This window comes from Siniperca chuatsi, linkage group LG8, assembly GCF_020085105.1.
Source record: "Siniperca chuatsi isolate FFG_IHB_CAS linkage group LG8, ASM2008510v1, whole genome shotgun sequence".
NCBI lineage: Eukaryota > Metazoa > Chordata > Actinopteri > Centrarchiformes > Sinipercidae > Siniperca > Siniperca chuatsi.
The window spans coordinates 7,597,501-7,620,647 of NC_058049.1; the positions used below are offsets into that span (position 1 = coordinate 7,597,501).

At 39.2% G+C, this 23,147-nt stretch overlaps 1 protein-coding gene and 1 long non-coding RNA gene across 3 annotated transcripts in view; one reads left to right on the forward strand and one right to left on the reverse strand.

Moving 5' to 3' along the window:
• The window catches only part of LOC122880521, a 57,049-nt gene extending 45,010 nt beyond the window's left edge, over nucleotides 1-12,039 (forward strand). For both annotated transcript variants that reach the window (XR_006378953.1, XR_006378954.1), the window contains exons 2-3: nucleotides 9,358-9,571; nucleotides 10,659-12,039. This is a non-coding gene — a long non-coding RNA (uncharacterized LOC122880521). The remainder of the gene's footprint in view (nucleotides 1-9,357; nucleotides 9,572-10,658) is intronic.
• pitx2 (paired-like homeodomain 2) overlaps nucleotides 1-23,147 on the reverse strand; it is a 63,509-nt gene that overhangs the window by 25,858 nt on the left and 14,504 nt on the right. The window lies entirely within an intron of this gene.

A 23,147-nucleotide genomic window follows, 5' to 3' on the forward strand; every position in this document is an offset into this window, starting at 1 on the left:
CTCCTGACTCCATAACTGGTCTATGACCACAGAGAAGAAAACACCATAAAGAAGATATTTTTTTCTGTGTAGCTCCAGCACAACCTTACGTGTAACTCAAAGAAAATGTTGAAATCATATTAAATCAGGGCTGAAAATTAGATCGAAAATAACTGGTTTGAAATGAACTGGCATTAAATTAGCACAAGGCATGCAAACTGTGGCCTTTTCGTGATTTCATGATTGATTCTCATATTTTAAAGACAAATAAATTGCACAATTGACATCAAACAAAAAAAGCAGAAGAAGAAAATGTCTCCTTTTCCCCTTGACTGATAAACAAGTAAACGTTTCAAGTGTGCCACCTGCTCCTTTCTCTCCTGACACCCATTTAGGTATCAGTCCAATTACCTCAGCAAACAAACCGCAGATCCCTTTAGCTTTTGAACCAGAGCGGCCAAATCAAAGAATGAGTTGGAATCAGAATAGACTCTTCATCTCTTGTTTAATAATGTCGACTGGTACACTACATGAGAGACGCAGTCATTTTTCAGTGAGTCTAATCAGTGGCTTTGGTAAAAATGTCACGTTGGGGGCTGACTCTGAGCAGGCACCTACCTGATCACCATCGCTCAGTGTAAAAAAGCTTCAAGTAAAATTCTTTTCAATCTGTCTTTATTGTATCTTTCCACCAAATGTATCCTGCCAATTTATTACACCAAAATACTGAGGACATCTAGCCTGGGAACCAGACTGATCTGCTGAGTTTCATTTGCCCCTCTCCCATTCAAACAGATTTCCCCCCATCCTGGATTCAGTCGGGCCAATCACAGCCTTTTATCTAATATGATAATGATAATGATAAGTGATATGATGGCTGACAGAGGAGCATCACTGGTCCAGATTTGAAGTCACATGTCACATGTTTCGCAGCTCTGATTGGTTGATACAGCGCAAGGCACCAGGCTCACTAAACTCAGATCAAACTGTCAAACTAGGCAGTGCTGATCAAATATGAATCAAGATTACGTTACTGCATTGCTTGTTTCCTGACTCAAATGTTTTCAGAAATACATTTTAGTGTACTGTTTAGCTGTCATTTGAAAAAGTTTGTGACCAGGCCGCCATTTTTTGAAAACGGATCAAGCACCGCCCCAACTTGCATGTGTCACTCAGCATGTTTTGTTGCTCTGATTGGTTGTAGGTCTTTCCAGTGTGTAACATTTAGGAGGAGCTATTGGCAGAAATATATTTTATAATATTTTAAGTATGTTTTCATTAGTATATAAGCACTTGAAAATGAGAATCATTGTGTTTTCATTACCTTAAGCTGTGTTCACACCAAACGTGAAGTGATTTGCCTTGTGTTACTCGCGCGAGTTTGACCTCCAGATCATTTGTGTTTACTCGCGTTACTTGCGTGAGTAATGCAAGTACATACAACCTGCGAATATTCACCCTTTCTGGCTTACTACAGCGGTATGAACCCAAAATAAACTGATTTCGCAATAAATGGATCAAAAGGATGCCAAAATAACTACATCAGCCGATTTTGTAAAAAGTTAGAATTCCTGCTTTGTCAGGTCTGTCCGCAAGATGACAAGCAAACAATTTTTAAAATGCTTGTTTTCTGAATGGAGTTCGGATCGATCAGGGCTAATGCTAGCTGGAATCAAATAACAGACACACATTTTCAGAACTTACCAGGTAGTCCTCACATATTTTTCTCCAAGCAATCTGGTCTCTGTATAAATATGAAGTAGTAGATATCATAGATCTCTGGGTGCCCACAGATGGCAGCTACAAAAACAACAATGGAGGTCGGCACCTCTGCTTGCTGCTGCAGACAGGTTGAAGATAAATCCACTTTTTAACCCGAAAAGTAAAAAAAAATAAACTTTGAGCTCTCCGGTCTGCCTCCGGGTTTTTATTCCTCCAGAAGTCCCAGCTGTGCCCGCCAGGGATGCTCTGAGGAGAGAGCTGGCGCTCAGCAGCTGTCTGTCGGCAAGCAGCGGCGCTGTCCCACTACTTCGCCCGTTCCCCCACACACAACAGGCCCTGTGATACGCACGTTTATTTCACTCAAGTTGAAAATTTTCAACTTGCGAAATAGGCAAATAACACAAATTTCTTGTATTGGCCTCATTCGCGTCATCCAATTTGCCTCATTTGCATCGGCTGGCATGAATAGACACAAAGTTGTGTAATTGTGCCGTGATTTGTGTTCTCCCCAGGTGCAACTGCTTAAAAAATGGCAAAACAGCTGGTGCGCCTGTGGAGAACGCAAATCGCGACACAATTACACAACTTTGTGTCTATTCACGCCAGCCGACGCAAATGAGGCAAATTGGATGACATAGTAGTAGTGATGTGTCTCTGTGTGATCGCCCCTTTAGAATAAGCCATTTATATCTACATAGGAGCTGGTTCCCTTCCACGGAGGTCGCCACGTTGCACCGCCATGTTTCTACAGTAGCCCAGAACAGACAAACCACACTGGCTCTAGATAGTGTTTTTTGGGAGTTTTGTAGCCACCTTAGTTTCTCCTACACGCTTGGAAGGGTAGGGTAATGTGAGCGGTATTCAAATGGTTACAAACTGCAATTTCACTGCTAGATGTCACTAAATCCTACCCACTAGACCTTTAAGCTTTAGGAGTGAAACAATTAAAATTCTGAAATTCTCCTGACATTAGCTATATTCTTTCTTTGCTTCTACTGATGCAATATAGGATCACAGCAGTGCAGTAAAGGGCAGATAGCTATTGGTGTCTCAGAAGGTCATAGATGAGGCTTTTATGTCCTTCCTTACTCCCTGTCGGCATTTTGTGGAGCACCCTGGCTCTGCTGATAGGTTGCCTCCCTGCAGGGACACAAAGCAACGCTGTCCTGGCTGCAGTGCAGGAACTCGCAAAGCAAAGGCGTCAGCTATGCAGCTCCCAGCAGGAACAGTGGAGCTGTGGAATTGGATAGCGGGGTGGAGGAATGAGAGTGCCACCTGTTCACCTCAGCTAAACATTTAACCTAGAGCACTTGGAAGGAGTGAACGTGTAATTCCGTTTAACACAGAAGCAATTATGATTTTTACTGCCCTCACAGAACAAAATGGCCACAGTGATGGTTAGGGATTAACAGGGATGTTCATTAACAGTACTTCATGTGCTAAAATTTCTGCCTTTTAAAACACACATTACTGCCTTAACAACGTCTCTCCAAATTCACTGCCTGCACTGTTCAGCAGTAAGTGTTGGACAGTAGTATGAGCAAAAGATCAGCATTGCATACTTAAAAAAGGCTTTCACTACAAGCATGGCATTGTGTAAGTTGCCTTGATTTTTCTTGCCAGCTTTCATGCCCAAAGATAGGCTCAATCCAATTTTGAAACCCAAAAACACTTAGCTGTGTGTCTAGTAGCATTTGGACAGACAGGAGGTGGAATTTTATTGATGCCAAGTTTGACTGAAGACAATAGTGGCTAATTTAAATTTGTGCAACCCAGAGTTATATATCTTAACACTGGACATATTCATCCCATTACACAAGGAAATATCTAGGAGGATAAGACAGTGTAGTCCCTCATTCATCCAGGAGTGTTCTATCGTAGAAAAGGTTTCAGTCGTAGTCATCTGGACACTGTTTTCAGAATCAAGACGTTTCGGCTCCCATCCGGAAGTCATTCTCAATCTAGGAGGATGAGACTCCCAGGTTTGAAAATTTATATTGTTTGCTTACATTCCAAATTCTGATTTAAATCAAATCATTCTGATTTAGATGGCAGCCTGGAGAGGAATGACTAACTGGTTTGTATGATTTTAAGACTGCATTAACTTAGCATGTCACTAGTATGTTACAAACAGACTTCCTGATATACCAAATCCTCCAAATGAAACGACTAAATATGTTGTTTGTTTTGGCCTTGAGATTGACTGATACAAGCACTGCAACTCAAGAAAATACATGCAAATGGACAAAACACAAGCAAAAACAGTGTGTTGTTGTGTTTTCTGTATTTGCAGCATGTTTCTGTATTTGGTTGTGTTTTCTCACTTTGCATGTTTTTTTTCTAAATGCTGTGCACGTGTTGTCAAATTGATGAAGAGGTTTTCTTCATTTGCTTGTGCTTTGTCTGTTTACATGTGTTTCTTAAGTGTGCATTGAGCTCTCAGGGCCACTGTAATTTTCTGCTCTTACACCCCGATCGGCAGGACATCAGTTTTCAGTGTCTTTCAGAACTGTTTAAACGGTATAGTTTAGGTTTGGTTAGGTTTAGGCACACAAATGACTTGGTTAGGGAAAGATCATGGTTTGGGTTAAAATAACTACTTGGTTAAGGTTAGTGAACACTATTCATAGTTAAAAGAACAAATGTTGACTTTTGTTTGGAAAATGTAAGCGAGCAGTGGTCTCCTGTGTCAAAGACCAACGTTTTGTTGACCTATCTCTCCACCCCGACCTCCTCCTTCTGCAGACTTTGTGGCGCTATAATATCACACTGCAGGCTCCTTTGCTCTCAGTGGAAAAGAGTCTTAATTCCTATAGTCGCTAGATGAATTTGTCACTTGAATGTAAATAAATGTTGTTTTTGGGCCCTTGATGAAACCATGCAAGCAGTTGTTTTTTTTTTGGGGAGGACAGTCTCAGTATAATGTGCTTTGGCTTGCTTCTTTTTATCCTCTGCTAATCATTTGTTGTAACAACAATGAATCATGGTTACACAACTATTCTGCAAAAATGTGAGTATTTTGTTGAGTCAGTCCAGGCTACAGTATTTAGGAAGTTGGTAAACTCCTGTGGAAGATCAGTTCTTAGAGTTATTGCAATACCTCGGCTAAAACAGATATAGAAAGGTCAAATTTATTTTAACTTTCTTGAACACTCGGTTAGATGCAAAATGCTAAATTTTGTCATAGGAACAATATTTGATTCTGGTGCATAAGAGGGTGAAGCTTCACCATTCGGCTACACATTTATAGGGACCACGTCAATTCTTGGTCTCGTACAAAACAATGCTAGTGTTATTAAACTTCCACAGCAGCCATCTTTTCTGTCTGAGGGCATTAAAATAAGAAAATGTCCAGTCCATCCATTCAAGTTTTACCACTCAACCACTTTTCACACTTACCATCCTCTACTTATAACACTACACCCTCATTCATCCTAAAGCACCCCTTAAATACTTTTACAAGGTGAGAAGTGCCAGATCCAACAACAATTGAAAACAGAGCTGGTGTATCAGCTGTAGCCATCAATCATACTTTGATCAATCACTGTCACCTGGCCCCACGCCAGCTTCACACCAGTCTCTCTGCCGCACCCTTGGCATGTAGCCCTCAGGAATGCTGGGTAATGAGGGATGGCAAGGGGCATCCAGGCATCCGATTACGAGCCATGTTGGGAAGAAAGGAAAGATGTGTCATGTGAGGGTGTGTGAGCTTGTTTACTTGTAAGGTATTTAGCATCTACTTTCATCCAGAGGAAAAGTGGGATGAACTTCCTGCATTGCAAACATTGTAAGGAGAGGAGAGGTCACAGCAAGGAGGTGATGCATAAAAGAAGTTTATGACAGGGAAGAGTCTGGGATTATTGTTGACAGGTTAGGTGATAAGAAGTCATTTCTTTGGTGTTTTAAGCACCTGTCCATCAGAAAGTGTCCGTCACTCTGGCCTTTACTTTAGATTTTCTCTTCATAAAAACTGACTCTTGGCATTTTTGTTCTTCATGTGTTGTAAGTTCATATCCCAAATATTCAGCAATATGCTTGTTAATCCAGCATATACCAAGAAGACAAAAGGCTACAATGCTTGTTGAAAAAAGTAAATGTCTGATGAACATACAAACATAAAACTTTGCAAAGGGTTTACAGTCTGTAGTTTTTTTTTTTGGGAGGTTGACTGAAAGGCACTGTTCACTAATCATATGATCTATAAACATTTGCAATATTCATCTAATATTTGTACCCTGCACATACACATACCACATCCGTGATTTAAAATTGGGCTGGGCAATGTCTGAATTTTTAGACATGCTAGCGGTGTGGCTCTAGCGATGGAAATGCCAGTTGGTTGGCCAGTCCACCACTTTGGTCGAGACTGAAATATCTCTACCAATACTGGAATGTATTGCTGTGAAATTTTGTTCAGACATTCCTGGTTTTCAACAAAGCCCCTAATCTTTACCGTTTATCACACATGGCATTTTCTGAACAAAACCCAGATCATAGCTGCGGAGGAACCAATATGTTTTAAATGGAATGGTAGCACTGATGGTATGGCAGGTAAGAGTAATATTTAGATTCAAGTAAGCAATACATTGGTAATGTGTGGTTACACCAAACACTAAGTAACATTTTATACTCCATCTGATGCTTTCAACATTTGCAAGAAAATTACAATTAAATATTTGTAGCAATAAAACACTTCATTTTAAAATGAAGTAAATTTAATGATGATTTTTAAAAGAGCTGTAAGCGACATTCACCGCCACTAAATGTCACACTAGAGCACCAGTATCTCAGACCAAAACAAATGGGCGCTACAGCGCACCAGAGTCCGTTGAGAAAAACAGTAAATTTACCTCACAGATCATCGTAAAAACACACTTCATTCAAACTGGACAGAATCAAAATAAAACTCACCAAAACCGTCTTTGTTAGTCTAATCCTCTGTTCCAACAATCACCAACTCTGGTTTGGTCGAAACAAACCCTTAATTCACCAAAATATTCTGGCTCTACGCCTCAGCCAGCAGCGGCAAAAGGGGCTGCAATAGCTGCTGGGGACAAGTGCGCCAACCAATGTAGGTCCACTAAAAATGTTTTTGCCACTGGCAGGCTGAGATTGTTATTGTAAGTGTCCCTGGCAACATTATGGAAAGGATCCCTACAGAGATAGACCTTTTTGTTAAACAGTAAGATCCTTTTTGCTTAACCCGAAACAGCCGTTCTATCGCTCTAGCACGCCACCATTTATTTTTTCCATTAAAAAAAAAATACAATAATTTTACCTCGCAGACCATCATTAAACACACTTCATTCAAACTCGACAGAAACAAAATAAAACTCACCAACACCGTCTTTTTTAGTCTTTCCTCTGTTCCAACAATCACCAACTCTGGTTCGGTTGAAATAAATTCTTAGTTCACCTCGTTACATGAAAAAACCCCCCCCAGCTGTTATATCGCTCTCCTTAAAACCAACAGTTTCACAGGGAGGAACTCACATGCACTAACATGCACACACGTCCGGACCGGCTGTATAAACAAAGCACAGAGAGGCTGGGATAACAACACAGGTTGAGGGAGTGTGACGTCATTCTATGCTCAGGATGCCATTACTCCACTATGTCTTTACATAGCATATAGTTGTTTGCTGCTATATTAATGTTCAGAATCTCATGTACAGAATCTTTAAAGGCATGGCATTTTCAGTGTGTCATAATTCATGTAACTGATAATAATGTCATTGATATATTAATGTTATAGTTGTTCCTCACAGCGTTATATTAACAGTGGTATTGCTAAAGTTAAAAGTACATCTTACCAAACCAGGCACACAGACTTCTTGAAAATAGGACATCATATGATTTACACTTGTAAAGATGTATTAGGGTATAATGTGTTTATTTGCTGTGCATTAGACTTGTGTATTTGTAGATTTGATGCTTTACCAATATCCTTTCCAGGGATAGCCACTTTAATTCAGCTTGAATATCTAAGATTTGAGTCCTCAGACTAATAAGTATATTTTAAATGGCAGCAAATATCACATCTTGCCATGGAAGAGATGGAGATCTCACCGTTAATCTGTGCTACAAACAGCAACTGTTGGAGGGGGCACCGCGAGGTATTAAGTGTAAATCCTCTTTCCTGAAAATTGTTCACAGCGCAAATGGAAATTCCATCAGAAAATTCAGACTTATTTATTATTCATCGTCACCCCCTCACCAATGCCTCACTAGAGGTGATGAAAAATGATGGTGGATACGCAAGTATATCATGTGGGACTCTAATATATCGCTATCAAAATCAGTGAACTGGAAAAGACAGGATTTAATATGGTATCTGGTCCTAAGTCCCTACTAATTCAATAACATTATGCCAAAGATTTATTAGGCATCCCGTTTCCCATAAACACATCTGCTCACTGAGTTTGATGCAGGCCGTGCGGCAACATGTAAAGTATTTCAGAGCTGTTTGCTTGGAGACCGAGTGAAACAAATTGTGCTGAATATACATTTAAAGTGAAAAACGTATAAATTAATGCAACATTGTGGATAGTATAGTATTCAGTCATAGTTATTTGCAAACTTTTAAACTAACCCTCTTAAATCAGTGTATATAAACATAGAGTTTTCTTTGGGACATTCACTCATTCATATGAAAAAGTGAAGTGATCACTCTAAGGTTTTCAGTCCCTTGATCCTGTCTGATTTATAGATAGTAAATGATTTCCTCCTGAAATGGACACACTGTTTTGAAGAAGACTGCAGCTGAGTGAAGAGTGATCTGTCAAATCTCAAATGGAGAAGTTCCAGTCAAACAAAGGAAAAACGTTATCTGTTTTCCTTCAAAACGTATTTTTTTAAAATCATAAATTATTATTCAAGGACATAATTCACTCGTTTTTGAAGTTTTGAATATTATTTTGGAATTAAACTTATTATGTTGGACCTGATGTTGCTGTTACCAGATTCCTGCGACTGTCATATCATCCTCATTCACCTATCAGACCAGAACTAACCTCATTACAGAGGAATGTGTCTTACTCATGCACACTGCAACCTCCTGCTCTTTACAATATATCTCAGTGGCTGGATGTGCTACCTTTTTCGACCGACAGTTTGAGAAAAAGTCATTAAACGAAACAGGAATAGAAATGATTTCCTCATCTTTTCTAACGTCTTGAATTTGCCCTCTCCTTACGTGAAGCTGTAATGTTTTAAAGGCAACATGGGAGTTTCAGAGACATACGCGTGATAGTTGAGAGCCGTTCTCTCCTCTGGAACACATTAAGAAATGTATAAAATGCCTTCCTACCAGTTTGATTTGTAGTTAGAAGGTTAACCCCTGAAATGTCTGTCTGTGGTTCTTGAGAATTTGAAACCCCAGTAGTGAGTGATTGTTTCAATGTAAATGGGGCATGAAAGCTCCTCTATAACTTTTCTTTTGGGTCTTGTCATGCTCGATTATAAATCCCACAAGTGATTTCTGGTTTTCAAGTAGCCATTTTACAGTTTCAAAGTACAAATGGCCAGTTTTATTCCTTTAAATATATTTTGTTGAATAGGTGAAATAACATCAAACCATTAATTTAGGAATATTGTACAAATAGTCATAAGAACATGGAGAACCTGTGACAATGTGATATCTGCTTGTTTTGACAGTGGGGCTGCTTCATGCACAAAAACATGGCTGAGTTTTGTGGGGAAGTATAACTGAGGTTGGCGCAGTGTTGACACCTCCAGCTGTCTCCAGGGTTGGAATAAAGATCTGACACCCGCAGCGGTCCAGCGTAGACACCAGCTGGGCCTGGAGCCAGAGAAAATGTCTTTCACCTCCTCTATCAACACCGCCATTCTCTCTCCTTCACAACTACAGGTCTCTTTCACCTTCTTCCACTCCCTATAACATTTCTTGTATCTCTTCATTTTACTTTATTCATCCAATGTTTTTCCCTCACCCTCCTTTACTCTCTCCAAAGCATCCCTCTTCCGCTTCAGCCTGAGTTCCTCTCTCAATCCCTCCCTCCCTACTTCCCCTTGTTCTCCCTCCTCCCACTTTCAAATCCTTTCCAGTGACACAACACTGATTTTCTGCCAACTTTTCTTCCCTCCTTGAACATCAGTCTCTGTGGCACAGTAGCTCTTGACTTTTGTGATGACTTCATACCGCCTCTCTTGGCTTGGGTTTTGGTCAACTCAAGCGGAGAATGAGGACTCTTGAGAGTCACAAGTGCTGTCTACTAGAAGTAGTGCAGAAGATGCAACAGTAGGATAACATTATCAGGCACTTCTAGTACATGTAAACGTATAGCCTCTGTATTTTTTCTCTCCCTAGACATAAATTACTACAATACATGACTGTATTGAGTGCAGAGTGCATGGTTATATTATACAATAATATCCTTTTGATTCTTTTGCGTGCAATTCGGGGAAAAGCAAAAAACTGTTGTGATCGTGAGAAAGTCATTTTGCAATCTTTTCGATATAAATATAACATCAGTGTTTGGAATTTGCATTGTGCTACTGTATGCTCTCTTTCCTCCTGCTCTCTCTCTCTCTTTCTGTCTCTGCCTCTGTCTCTCTCTCAACTCAACCAGCAGTGGCAGATGGCCACCCACCCTGAGCCTGGTTCTACTCGAGGTTTCTGCCTCTTAAAAGGCAGTTTTTCCTAGCCACTGAGTGCTTGCTCATGGTGGGAATTGCTGGGTCTCTGTAAATAATATTAAGAGTATGGTCTAGACCTGCTCTACAGGACAAGTGCAATGAGATAACCTGTGTTATGAATTGGCGCTATATAAATAATTGAATTGTTTTGTTTTGTTTTTTCTGAAGAAACAAAACCACTGCAAATTATTACTTGCATATCCTCTCCAACCCTACACAGAATTCTCAAAGTTACACAATTTAAAAAAAACAACTTGTTGTTGTGTATGTGTTAACGTCTTTCCTTTGTTGGTTCACAGGGGCGAAGTTAATCCACATGAATCTTTCTCGTCAAGATCAACCTTGGACTTTGGCACGAGAATTTCGACCGTCAACTAATAGCAAACCATATGGACAACCATCTACTTGCATATTGATTATAATCAATTTAGTCAGTTTATAATGAAGTATAAACTGCCTCCCAAAAGTGGAATGGTTATGTATCACTTATGAGATGGGAGACTTGAATAAACTGTGTGAACTTATTAAACCACTAACGACCAAGTTAGCTAGGTCAAAGAGCTGTTTTTACTGACTCACTCAACGTGTTCCTGACTGACTATGTTAGCTGTTAACTTGTTGGCAACAGTAGTTTGACAACTAGCCCTGTGTGTAGTCCCTACATCACCAAACTTCTAGCACCGACACATCGACGCACAAATGAACTTCAGTTTGCCACTTTCTGATGTGACCAGGGGTTAAAACTTATATTTACAGTTTGTCAGTATCAGCCTGCTTTTATGGGAAACCATCTGCATTGGCAAATGTTACGGCAATACAATACAATGGACTATTTCTTGCTTAAGTTTATATGTGAAATGTATACACCACTTGGACAGAGGTTTGGATTCTAAAATGGATAAAAGCATACATTCTCAAACCATCCTTTAACATTCAGTTCTATGTAGGATGAGATCCTGCTCCAACTTATAGTACAGACCATGAGTTTAATACTTCTAAACATTTCAGAAATTGCACGAGTTGCACTTTGAAGACAGCATGGGATGGCTACACCATTATTTAAACTTAATATGTCAGTCATTTCAGCCATGAGTAGTTCTGTGGGATACGTTCTGTAACCACAAGATATGAGCCTATGCCAGTGCATATTTATGTTCCAGCTTAGAAATTGCCTCACTGTGTTCAGCAGATCTGAAACATCCAAGAATATTACTGTAGGCATTGTGCACATACTTAGGGTGAAAAGACTTAGAGTAAATGATATGCTCATGTAGCACAGAACAATAACCAATAAAACATTTATTTTGGAGAGTACCAGTCATGTATTATAGAGAAATTAACCAATTTCAGATTGATACCAGTCAAAACTCTATGGTTTCAACTGAGTTATATTAGTTATATATCATCATAGGCTGAAGATTCAGTTTATGAAAAGAGTTGTTCAATTAAATGCTTAAATTCAAGCTAAATAAACAGAGCCACATCCTTATATATTTTTATGCACAAAAACTGTATGGAATGGAAATCAGTTGTAATTGCAGTTGTACGCATATTAAATCCAACATTTATAATACATGTAAACCATGTTTAACAAATAATTATGGATTCTCTGGATTGAATTACGCCCAGTTGTGCTCTGTGAGTCCATTATTGGGAATTTTGTAAACTTGCAATGTCTAAATTAAAGGAATTGTAACCTGTGAGAGTTGCACACAGTTGAACTGGTGTATTTATTAAGCTTATAGATTGCAGTTTCAGGGCCACAGATATTAAATACCAGTGTGTTTCATTGCATAACTTGTTGCTCCATTAGATTTCCCACCCATTTTCTTCTGATAGCAAACTATATGCAAAAAGTCCAGATTGTAAAGTAGTGCAGCCACAAAATTTGGTCTAATATACTGGGAATGTTTAACATCAATTCATTAGTAAACCCAGCGTTCGAATTACATTGTGGCTTTCAGGGAAGCCCAATTTCTTGGGGGTGGCGGGTGGGAGGGTACTGTACACATACAAGTGCATACATGACGTCAGCAAAACCAAGGAGCTGATGGTTGATTATAGGAAAAAGGAGGCCAAGACACATACCCCTGTCTATGTCTGTGGAGCTGATGTGGAGCAGATGAACAGTTTTAGGTTCCTGGGAATCAACATCACAGAGAACCTGACAAGGTCCTCTCACATCTCCACCCTGGTCAAGAAAGCTCAGAAACGGCTGTATTTCTTAAGGAAACTTAAGAAGGCAAAATTCCCATGCCAAGTTCTTATTAAAGAGGAGCAATAGAAAGCATCCTGACTGGAAACATCACAAATTGACATGTGATGTGCATGGCCCAGGACCGGAGCGCTCTGCAGCAGGTGTATAAAACCGCTCCGAAGATCATTGGTACCGACCTTGGGAGCATCAGTGATATTGGTGAGGTTGGTATCCCAAAGGATACTAAAGGACAGTACCCACCCCAGCCACAGCCTGTTCACCCTGCTGCCATCAGGCAAGAGATACAGAAGTATCCGCTGTCGTACCACCAGACTACAGAGCAGCTTCTTCCTTCAAGCTGTGAGACTCCTAAATTCATCCTCAGCACACCACCATGTAAAATAGTTTGCATTTCTATGACTTATCATTTCTATTTCTATTATTTATTCACTGATCTACTGTATATATTTTTTTGAGTAGCATAAAGGGAACTACAAACCAAAATCTTATTATACAACCATGTATTGCAAATTTTGTATCTTGTGTGAATGCCCCTGCCTACGTGCAAAAATATACCATCAATACATTTCACCAAAAATTCTGATATTTAATTCCGATATATTTTAGAGCTCCCCCTAAATTTTTCAAATGAGGCTTTCTGGGGAGCTCGTGTCTTTTTACCCTGTATTTCGAACCCTGAGTAAACCTTTTGTTGTGGTGAAAGAAACCAAATACATCCAACCTTAGCTATCAATTTGTCCATAAACTCTATCTCTGTCATGTTAAATTCTTTATCACTCAGTCCAGCTAAGTTTTGTAGATATTTAATTGGATTAAAAAGTGTACATGTCTTGTAGCAGGAGAGAAAGCCGTATTGAGTTTGACGAGGGCTCTGAAAAGAGTGCGGAAAGGGAAAGGAATGCCTTCAGATTTCATTTGGAGGAAAAATGCTGATGCGGTGGTAAACGAATGCAGACGAAAAGCTGGAGAAAAGAGTGAAATAATGATCACAGTCTTGACGTGGTTCACAGACAGATTTTTGTGGTCACCCAGCAGCGTTACAGAAGCAATTCCCAGTTTCGGCTCCCTTCCCCAAATGTTTTCCTATCGCCGCTCTTACACTTGCATTTTATAGGGCTCGTATTCTGTGGCTCATGGTGGTGTTTAATACCTTAAATTGGGCTGATGTAGAAGGAATTACTGAAATTAACTGCATCCAGGTTGATCAGGATTTAGAGTGCTGCATGTTGTTTTTTTTTTTTGAGGTGCTGATGGTAGTAAATCCTCAGACAAGCTCTTTAGTACTTTTAGCGATTTGGCTATTTAAGGTTATTTGGCTGCTGCACTGAATGTAAGAGCAGAAAAAGGTGTCAGCTAAGGAAAGTAGTCCTCAGAGAGTATTACCACTCACAGTCCAAATAGTGGACTATAGTCATAAAGTCAGTACCTCATTGGCTATGCAAATCATTTTAGAACCTTTTGACCTGCTTGGCTTTTATACGAATGAGGGGAAGATTCTTTGGTTTAAGCCTCTTAGTGACAGGAACTCTGGGCCTTGAGCCAGCAGTTATGACTGATGGAGAGGGTTGTCTCCTCAGCTGCCCCTGTACCCACTGAGAGAATAAGCTAAAGATGTAGAGGCCAAATATAGAAGGCTATTTCTCACCCTGGGTTGATGGATTACTCTAAAGCCAAACGATGTACAGTGTCCAAAGAGGTAACAATGTATGGTATTCATAGGATGGGTATCTGTTATCATACACAGTAACTTTTCTTTTTATCTTGGCCCACTGCATTGCAAAAACGTTCTTCTGCACATGGAGATCATTGTAAGACTCCTGGCTCTGAAACTGAATAAGACCTCGAGCAAATTGTGTCAGAAGCCAACAAAGCTGGTGGCGTTTGTTTTGAAGGCTGTCTGCTCCCAACTTATGCAGTCTCCTTAGCTGGGTTTGTGTTCTTTGGAGTCGAGTCCAACCAGATGTTTCTCTTTGAGCCACTGAAACTGATAGCTCATGACGCAGTGTCATTTTTCACCGCCGTATCTCCCCGCTCCACTCAACACCCACATAATGCCTCATTTCTGCGAGCAGAATCAATACGTATTTTAAGGTAATATTCTCCGAGAATAATTTTCAGTGTGCGGCTGGCATCTTTAAACTGTCTGAAAGTGATCTTTCAAAAGCAAAGCCTGTGTGGGAGGATTTGGCTGTGAGTGGGGAAAATATGAATCAAAAGGAGCAGAGATCAATATGATTTTGAATCAAACAACATAACAGTAATTCCTGCTGTCTGTTTGCAGCAAACTCAAAACTGAATGACTTGTGTGGGGGAGGTCTTTTTTCTCTCTTTTTTCATATTCCCTTCGTCCTTAATATCAGCTCCACAACAGACAATAAGAAATTAACATGGGTGCAAAGATAGGGTTCACTCTGTTTGAGGTAACGATTGACCTTGTTAATTAAATGAGAACAGATACTATTGCATGGCATTGAACTGTTAAAGATTGCATACAAAGTTACACAGGGAACCACAAAAATCAATACGCAGCCGAGAGGAAGATCCAAAATTGCTTGATGAAACAGTTTTGTTTGGTTTTCTGTCCGCAACTTCCCACTCCCACTGTTCAGTGGCCCCTGTGGTATGTTTATATCTTTTCAACACTATGGATTTATAGATGTCTCAGCATTGTAAATCATCCTGAAATCAAGCATCCACATGCCCTGTATCTACCACTGTGGCCAAAAATATCTCAGATTAAAGAGGTAGAGGTAGGTTGAGGAGTTAAAGGTCCCAACAGATGCTACCCCTCTTCTGAGCAACAAGACAAAAAAAAAATGACAGCAGTGACCTGTGTATCTGCATTATGAGGACCTTTTTAAATAGCTGGTATAGCTTTCTAAAAATAAATGACATGGATACCCTTTAAACAATGCTGCACAAGCGGCTCCTATTTGCCTGTTGATCAGAGGAGGTTTCATTCTCCCATCAATGCTTGTCCAGTTCCTTTTGCTGGCACTGGCAGTGGAATTGGATTTCAGTACAAAACAATTAATAAAATATAATAAATAAAATAGAAAAATCACCTGGACATATAATTAAAATCTAAATCATAATCTAATACTTGAAACTAATGGATGTTCTCAGGGCAGTTGGTCACAGTAGTGAAACAATGGTGACCTGGGTTCCATTTTCAGGTTTTAATAAGTTTTCTAGTCTGCGATAATTCCCCACTATCAGCAAAACGGCTGTAATTTAAACTGACAATAAGTATGACAGTATGTTTTTGTCCTGACACTAGAAATGGAACATTGTTAGCTCTGTCCTCCTCCCCCTCAGTGTGTCAAGTTTGTGCCCCAGCACTTACCACTTGTCTTGGTGAGCTGTCTGTTTTTAAAGTTTTAAGGTCGAGCTTGTGTCTTGGCACACCAAGCATTTAACAAGAAGACAGTACTTGCAGGGCCATGGCACTACTGGTAATGCCTACAGCAGATGTTATATGGCCAAAGTGACATTTGTGAAAAGCTAGTTTCATGCAAACAGGCACAGCCCAGACCAACAACAGGTGATCTTTTAAAAAGTTGCATATAATTTTATGTATCATCCCTATTCACCAACTTCAACCAAATAGTTTTACTTTTCTGGCTCTTTTCTGACTGTTTGTTTTACTGAAACCATATCTGACAAATGTGTGTTGTCGCAAAATCCTAAAATTTTCTTTGTCTTCACAATACAGTGCCTTTATAAAATTCATGCTTATTTCACAAAATTTTGTGAGACTCTGTTTGTCACAAACAAGCTGGTGTTCTCATATAAATTAATGCCTTATTTGATGTCAAATAAAACATTAAACTGCTACAATGGAATTGGTTGAGAGCAAAAAATGTCATAACATGTTTGGTTTGAATTAATCTTTGAGGCTTGCCCCTAAATGACCCCACCCTACCCCAGAAGACACAAACACAATCTTAGCGGAATACAATGTTTTTAACAAACATGCCCATAGCTTTTTTCTCTGCAATTTGTAACAATTAAGTTCAAGAAAAAGACGATAAAGGGATGCTGTGAGGGACCTTGTGTTTTTGCATGCATTCTTTTGCGACTTTTATTTAGCCCAGCATCATAATCCCCGGCATTGTTCTGTTAGTTGGGAGGAATGCTAGACATGCTTTTGGAGGCATAGTGCTCAGAGCTTAAATGTGGTCGGAGTCAGGTCCAGTCCAAGTTCACCTCGCGCCACTGTGTCATCTGCCAGACACAGAGATGACTCACTGCACAACTGGAATCAAGGGGGCTGCGGTGTCGGGTGTCCCATGTGCTCAAGAATAACCAATCAATGTCAAGAAAACAAAGTAAAGCACAAATTAGTCCTGCACAACTGGACATGTGAGATGTATGTGTGTAGAGTTGTGTTTCAGGGCCGAAAAGAGCTCAAGAAAGACATGTGCAGGCTCTTGAGACCTATTAATATAACTGTAAAAGATGATTTGTGATTACCTCACAATTATTTATTTCCTCTTTGCCTTCCTTTAATTTCACTGCATGATTAAAAAAAATATAAGCAACATCAATTATATTTTGTCATAATGTGATTTAATGTATATTTTATGGATATCTGCCATGATTTTTCCCAAATGACAGGAAAACTTTTGTCATGAAGTCATCGGGGACAGTCCTGCAGTGCCCGACACAGACAGCTCTTTTAACACTGGGCATGTCTGCATCACCCTCCTAAAACAATAAAGGGTTAAATTACATTTGTTTTCACACATGTTAATCTCTGCTTGTAAAACTTACACAAGTCCAAGGAGGTTTGCTCATACAAAAATTCCTCAGTGAGTTTGTCAGACAGCGAGTGCGTGGCTGGAGTGAGTGAAATTAATGAAGTCTGTAATGGGTTATCAAAGAGGGGAACTCGATATCTGTGGCGGGGGAACCCCACCTGTTTATGGGGAGACGCACTTGGTCCACACATACATACATACATAGACACACACACACACACACACACACACCCCCACCACAGTCTGCCAGACCAAAGAATTGCAGGTGGTGTTCAAATGCTCCCCCAATGTCAGAACAACAGGTGGATAGGCATTTTTTTATGATGTCTGCCCTCTCCATGTGTAGTTTTCAAGGCGAGCAACATGAGATGTCAGAATTTCCTACAAGAAAGAAAGACAGACTGGGGGAACTATACCTTTTGTTGAGTGAAATGTTCATGTCTGAGATGGCGTTCAGCTTGATTTAGATATTCTGTATGTGTCCTTATATAAACAGCAGTCAAGATTTGCCAATCTCTATAGCTTCTGGATATAACATAATGGTGATGGAGCCCAGTTCATGAAGTTTGCTTGTCACTTGCTTCTCTAAATAGTAATTTTAGTATAGGCTTTACCCAGGAAAATTCCACGTTTTTTTTAAAGATACCAGAATAAACAATTCATTTGTAGTAAACTGGAGACTGCGGTTAGCATGATTATCAATGGCCACCACAGCTGACAAGACAAAGATAAAGGACAAAAGACAAAATAAAGACAAAAACTAAATCTTAGTCAAGAGACAATCCAAAGAAAATAATGTGACAATACTGACTGCACTTTTGATTGTTAAATGTTTGGGGAAATGTCCGTAATTCATGATTCTTTTGTTGTTTTCTTACAGAGAGTTGAATGAGAAGATCAATACCACTCTCAAGTTTGTACACTAAATATGAAGCTACAGTAGATCCAGCAGGTGGTTAGCATACCTTAACATAAAGACTGGAAACAGGTAGAAACAACTAGCCTGGCTCTGTCCAAAGGTAAAAAATCCGCTTAGCAGCACCTTTTAATGCTTACTAACTAACATGTATGTCTGTTGTTTAATTTGTACAGTGTAACAACGACAAGTTTTGGTTTTACGAAGGGTTATGAACAGGACCATTTCTTGGCCGAAAGCAGTGACTTCCTGGTATCTCACAGTGACGACAAGACTATATTACTACTAGCTAATAGTAGCAATAAGTATAGCTGAGAAAAGAGTTTTCTTAGAAAAGATAAAAAGGGCTGGGTACACAAGCAAAATTGAGCACACTTACAGCAATATCAGTAGTAGCTGCAGTTATTTGTCAGCTAATAGACAAGATTGTAGGATGGGGTTTTAGTCTGGGGCTGGCAACCATTGATTGGAGAATAGATCACACTATTTAACATGTGTGTATTGTATCTTTTCTCCCTCTCTCTACCACTGTGGATGAAAAGGAGGCTGTTTGCAGATGGATTACTGAAATATGTCTTCTGCAAGCTGCTGTAAGGTAGTGCTAAAACTAGTGTGCAGGAAGAAAAACATGGTCTTGCTTGAATCCTGCTTTGTTGGTCATTACTTACTTCGTTTTGTTGTTTATTGGTTTGCTGCATTTGACGTTTTGTACACTTTTTCTGATACAGTAAAAGCAGAAATTTTTCACAATACATTTAGAATAAGCATCCTTTGAATCAATTCATGCAATTCAGGTTTTATGAGCTGACAATTTCAAGATTTTATGAACCGACAATTTCCATTTACGGGGCCACTTACCTACAATCACTTTACCTAAAAGTCAGCCACCCTGGTTATTTGCCACGAGCACAGGCCAGTCTTAGTCAGCCAAATGGCAGAAGACGTGGAACGCTTCACTGAGCAGCCAAAGTGCAGGTAACACCCCTCCAAACCACTTGGAAAATAGCACAAAATTTCCACTCCACATGCATTCGGAATATCAAGCCACTGCACCCCTTCTACATATGCACAGTTCCTCAGCTAATAAGTCTAAAGTGACTGTTCATCTGCAGAATATCAAAGAGTTATTTGCACTAGTCTCAGGAAATGCGTCCATGGTACTTAATGCTTAGAGCTTACATGTTGTATTTGCTCCTTCAGTGTCATCAAAACAACACAGTCTCACAAATACATGAAATCAGCATGAACTCTGAAATATAAATTATGTGGTGTGGATGTGGATAAACTGAGGAATGCTCTTCTCTTCTGTGGCAACAGCTCAAACTTAACATATTTGTCATGTAAAACACTGTTGTTGGTTTTTTTAGCAGGTAAAACAACTTCAGTTAAAGTTACATTTAGGGTTCAAGGTTAATTTTAATTATTTCTAACTGGGCCTTAATGTCCAACTTTTTGATATTATGTTGCTATCAGTAGCGAGTCAGGTATCTGTTCTGCCAACTTCAGTACATTTTTCACATTAATGGAAGAAATATGCAGATTTAAGAACTGTTATTTTTGTAAGGGGGTAGTAGAATAGTAGAACATGAAGGTACATTGTGAGAGATAATATTGCAGCTGCAGAGAGTGCTGCTCTTCATAACACAAAAACAGGGCCAACACAAACTCCAACACTGAAACCCAAAGGAACATAAAACACACCCTTTCAACACAGTAACACTTACACTGCAGTTACATGTCATTAAAAAGCTCAACAATCATGGAAGCCATATTTCAGTAGTAATCGTCCATTTAATACTTGTGGCGTTGCACACACATATTTAATTGCTACAGCCTGAGAGAGTTCTTGCAATTCACTCACTGGAACACAAACATCCATTTGTATTTTATCTTCTTCTAAATCAAGCCAAAGCAGACTAATTTCTCGCTTCTCAAAAGCATGGCTGATTGTAGTAATGTGTCATGACTGACAATTTCCATTCAGTTTTGATTAAATAGTCTGCACATGACAAATAATTAAATCCGTTCATATTGTGTTTATTCTCAACTTGCTAGAATCACAAAAAAAGCAATTACTACTAATGTATTATGTAAATATTCAGGGAACAAATTTTGGTCTTTTCAATTTTCACAGACAATTAATAAATGTTGGTCTTGATATAGAAGAAACCCAACCAGCTCTGTAAAACATGCTCATCGCCAAGGTCATCAGTCAGTTGTGTCTGTTGTAACTATGTTTTCCAACTAAGCTTTACATCAGTTTTCCAAACACCCCCACTGCTCTGCATTTTCCATCCCACTGAACTGTGGAGCGTGCACTATCACTCCGCGCTCATCATATTATGTCCTTAAGTTCATCTATGTATAGTATGTCCTAAATCACTCTACAGAAGTGCTAATCATTTTCTGTGCACAAGGTCCTGTGTATAGTAAGATCAAAGTTAAGCTAAGTCGTAGCTGGAATGTGTTACCCTCTGGACTATTTTTAGGTTCTCCTTGCTAACTATCTGCCTTTTGGACTTGATTGGAGATTAGCACTGTTTTCATTCTGGCGATGAGTAAACATCCTTCCATTTATTTTGAAGCTCTGAATCCTCCCACTGCGGCTAGCTGGATGGGCACCTGCTATTTTTGGAAGAATATGGTGAGGGGTATTCTAAAGAGAGATGGTCTTGTTTTTACACCCTGATCAGAACCTATAAATAATATCTGTGTGTGTGTGTGTTGGGGGAAGCAGGGGGGTACGTGGGTGATGATGTGTGTTTATGTGGTGTGTGTATATGCATGCTGTGTGTATGGGTGTGTATTTATGTGAGGCGGAGAAACTGAGACTGACACAAGTGAGTGTTGAAATATCACAACATATACAGTTTCCTCTCGTGTGGTGTCAGTTTGGTGGTGAGAAGAGTTGTTGATGATTCATTTTCCAGGTCATTAGCTACTTTACTTTGTTAATTACTTAAAAAATAACTTACTTTATATTACAAAGTCACTTTTTAGTGACTTTGAAGCTTTCTGCTTCCAAGTTCAAAAATATGGATTTTGTTGTAAAATATGATTTTTGTTAAAATACATATAAGCTAGTCTTATTTGTGCCAAGCACATTTTAAATTGCAATTTTTTAGATACATTTTTGCTTAATGTAAGGGAGATATCAGGGTTAATTCTATTCAATATGGATTTTTCCTTTTAAAATGTTCAAACACTACCCTCACTATGCTGTAGCTGCACCGCTGTGCAGTGAGCTAAACCACGTCCAATAAAGGTTGAAGACAAGAGTTGGCCTTTGTAGTTTTTATTGAAAGCAATTGTGGAACTTTGAAAGCAGTATTGGACAACAAATTCAATGAGTACCAATCAGAAAAAGATTAAATACTATAGCCGACATGGTATGGTAATGTAAAGGTATAGACTACCTGTCAAATTAGTTACACTGTCCCTTATGCCAGGAAGAAACACCAGTGAAATATCAATATCAGTACAACACAGTAATGAGTGATCTAATAAACATGCACATAGAGTTAACAAGAGTAAAAGTAAACTAAGACTAAAATACAGTTACTTAGAATGTTGTATTAGCAGCACATTAGCCTCAGTCAGCTAGCTTAGTATGGCTAGCTTGGTTAGCAATAAACTGATCACAGGAAAACAAAATTAACAAATCACAAATCAACTATCACAAAACAACTATAATAATAATATAATCTACAGATAATGCTCCAACAAGTGCATTAGGGGAATAGATAGAAGATGCCTGTCAATATTTGCTTGGTCACAGATCTAACAAAATGGTGGAACCAACCATGCCAGTAACAGTTGCTACTAGCAACATAATATTCAATTGAAACCAACTGCCAACTACAAACCAACAACATAAAAGACAGACATTTTGAAACTAAAATTAAAAAGAAAACAAAAAAGTTCTAATTCAAATTGAACTTTTAACTCTGTTACCCACAGTGCTTATAGTGGGTGCAGGCAAACACAGGCCTGACAGCTGGTCAGGTTCAGGACTGTGAAGGTTATGATCACAGTGAATGATTTCTATCTCACCACTCACCCACTCACCATAGCTCCAAGACCCCTGCTCAGACCCTCAGACAGCTGGACCCTGGTTCTGGTTTCACTACTAGTTTGGTCAATACAACTAAAAACTGCCATTTGTTGTCACTTGTCTGTTGTTTATGTACCATATCTTAATATGTCACAGCCTAAAAGCCACCACACAGACTTACCATAATTATGGTACTAAAACTTTAGTGTTTCTGTTATTCCTCAGAATTTTATGAAATGTCATGAAGTCACAATTACACGACTCTGCGGAGCTGTCCGCTCCACTGAACTCAAATGAACTGTCATCCGCTCTCTTTCCACTTTGAGGAACAGTGACAGGATGTCAAACATTCGCAAAGTCATGACAACCAAAGAAACAACAGCACGAGTAGTTACAGCATTTTCTCCTCAGGCAGAGTGACAAACAGGGCAGAGGATAGAATTATGTTACCCGCGAACATTAAAAAAGGTAGAATTAACTAGCTAACGTTAAGTTAGATAGATTTTACAGTTTAAATAAACATTGCAATGTATATGTATGTATCCAGCTAATTTTAGCTACGTAACGTTAGCGAACTCAGTGAATCATAATACCGGTAACATACGTCAATAAACGTCTGTAAAATAATTGCCAACGATGTTTATATAAGCTATGTATTAAAATATTCCAATATTCCTGATTGCATTTTCAGATGACTTTGTTAAAATAGTTCTCCAAGAAGAGAAAGATGCCTGATGTCGATGACGAAGTTAGTCAAGTAACATTACTTTAGCTAGGGAGGGGCTCAAGGTTCTTAGCCCCAAAGTTTTAAAGGGAAAGAAATGCTTTCTAATTCTA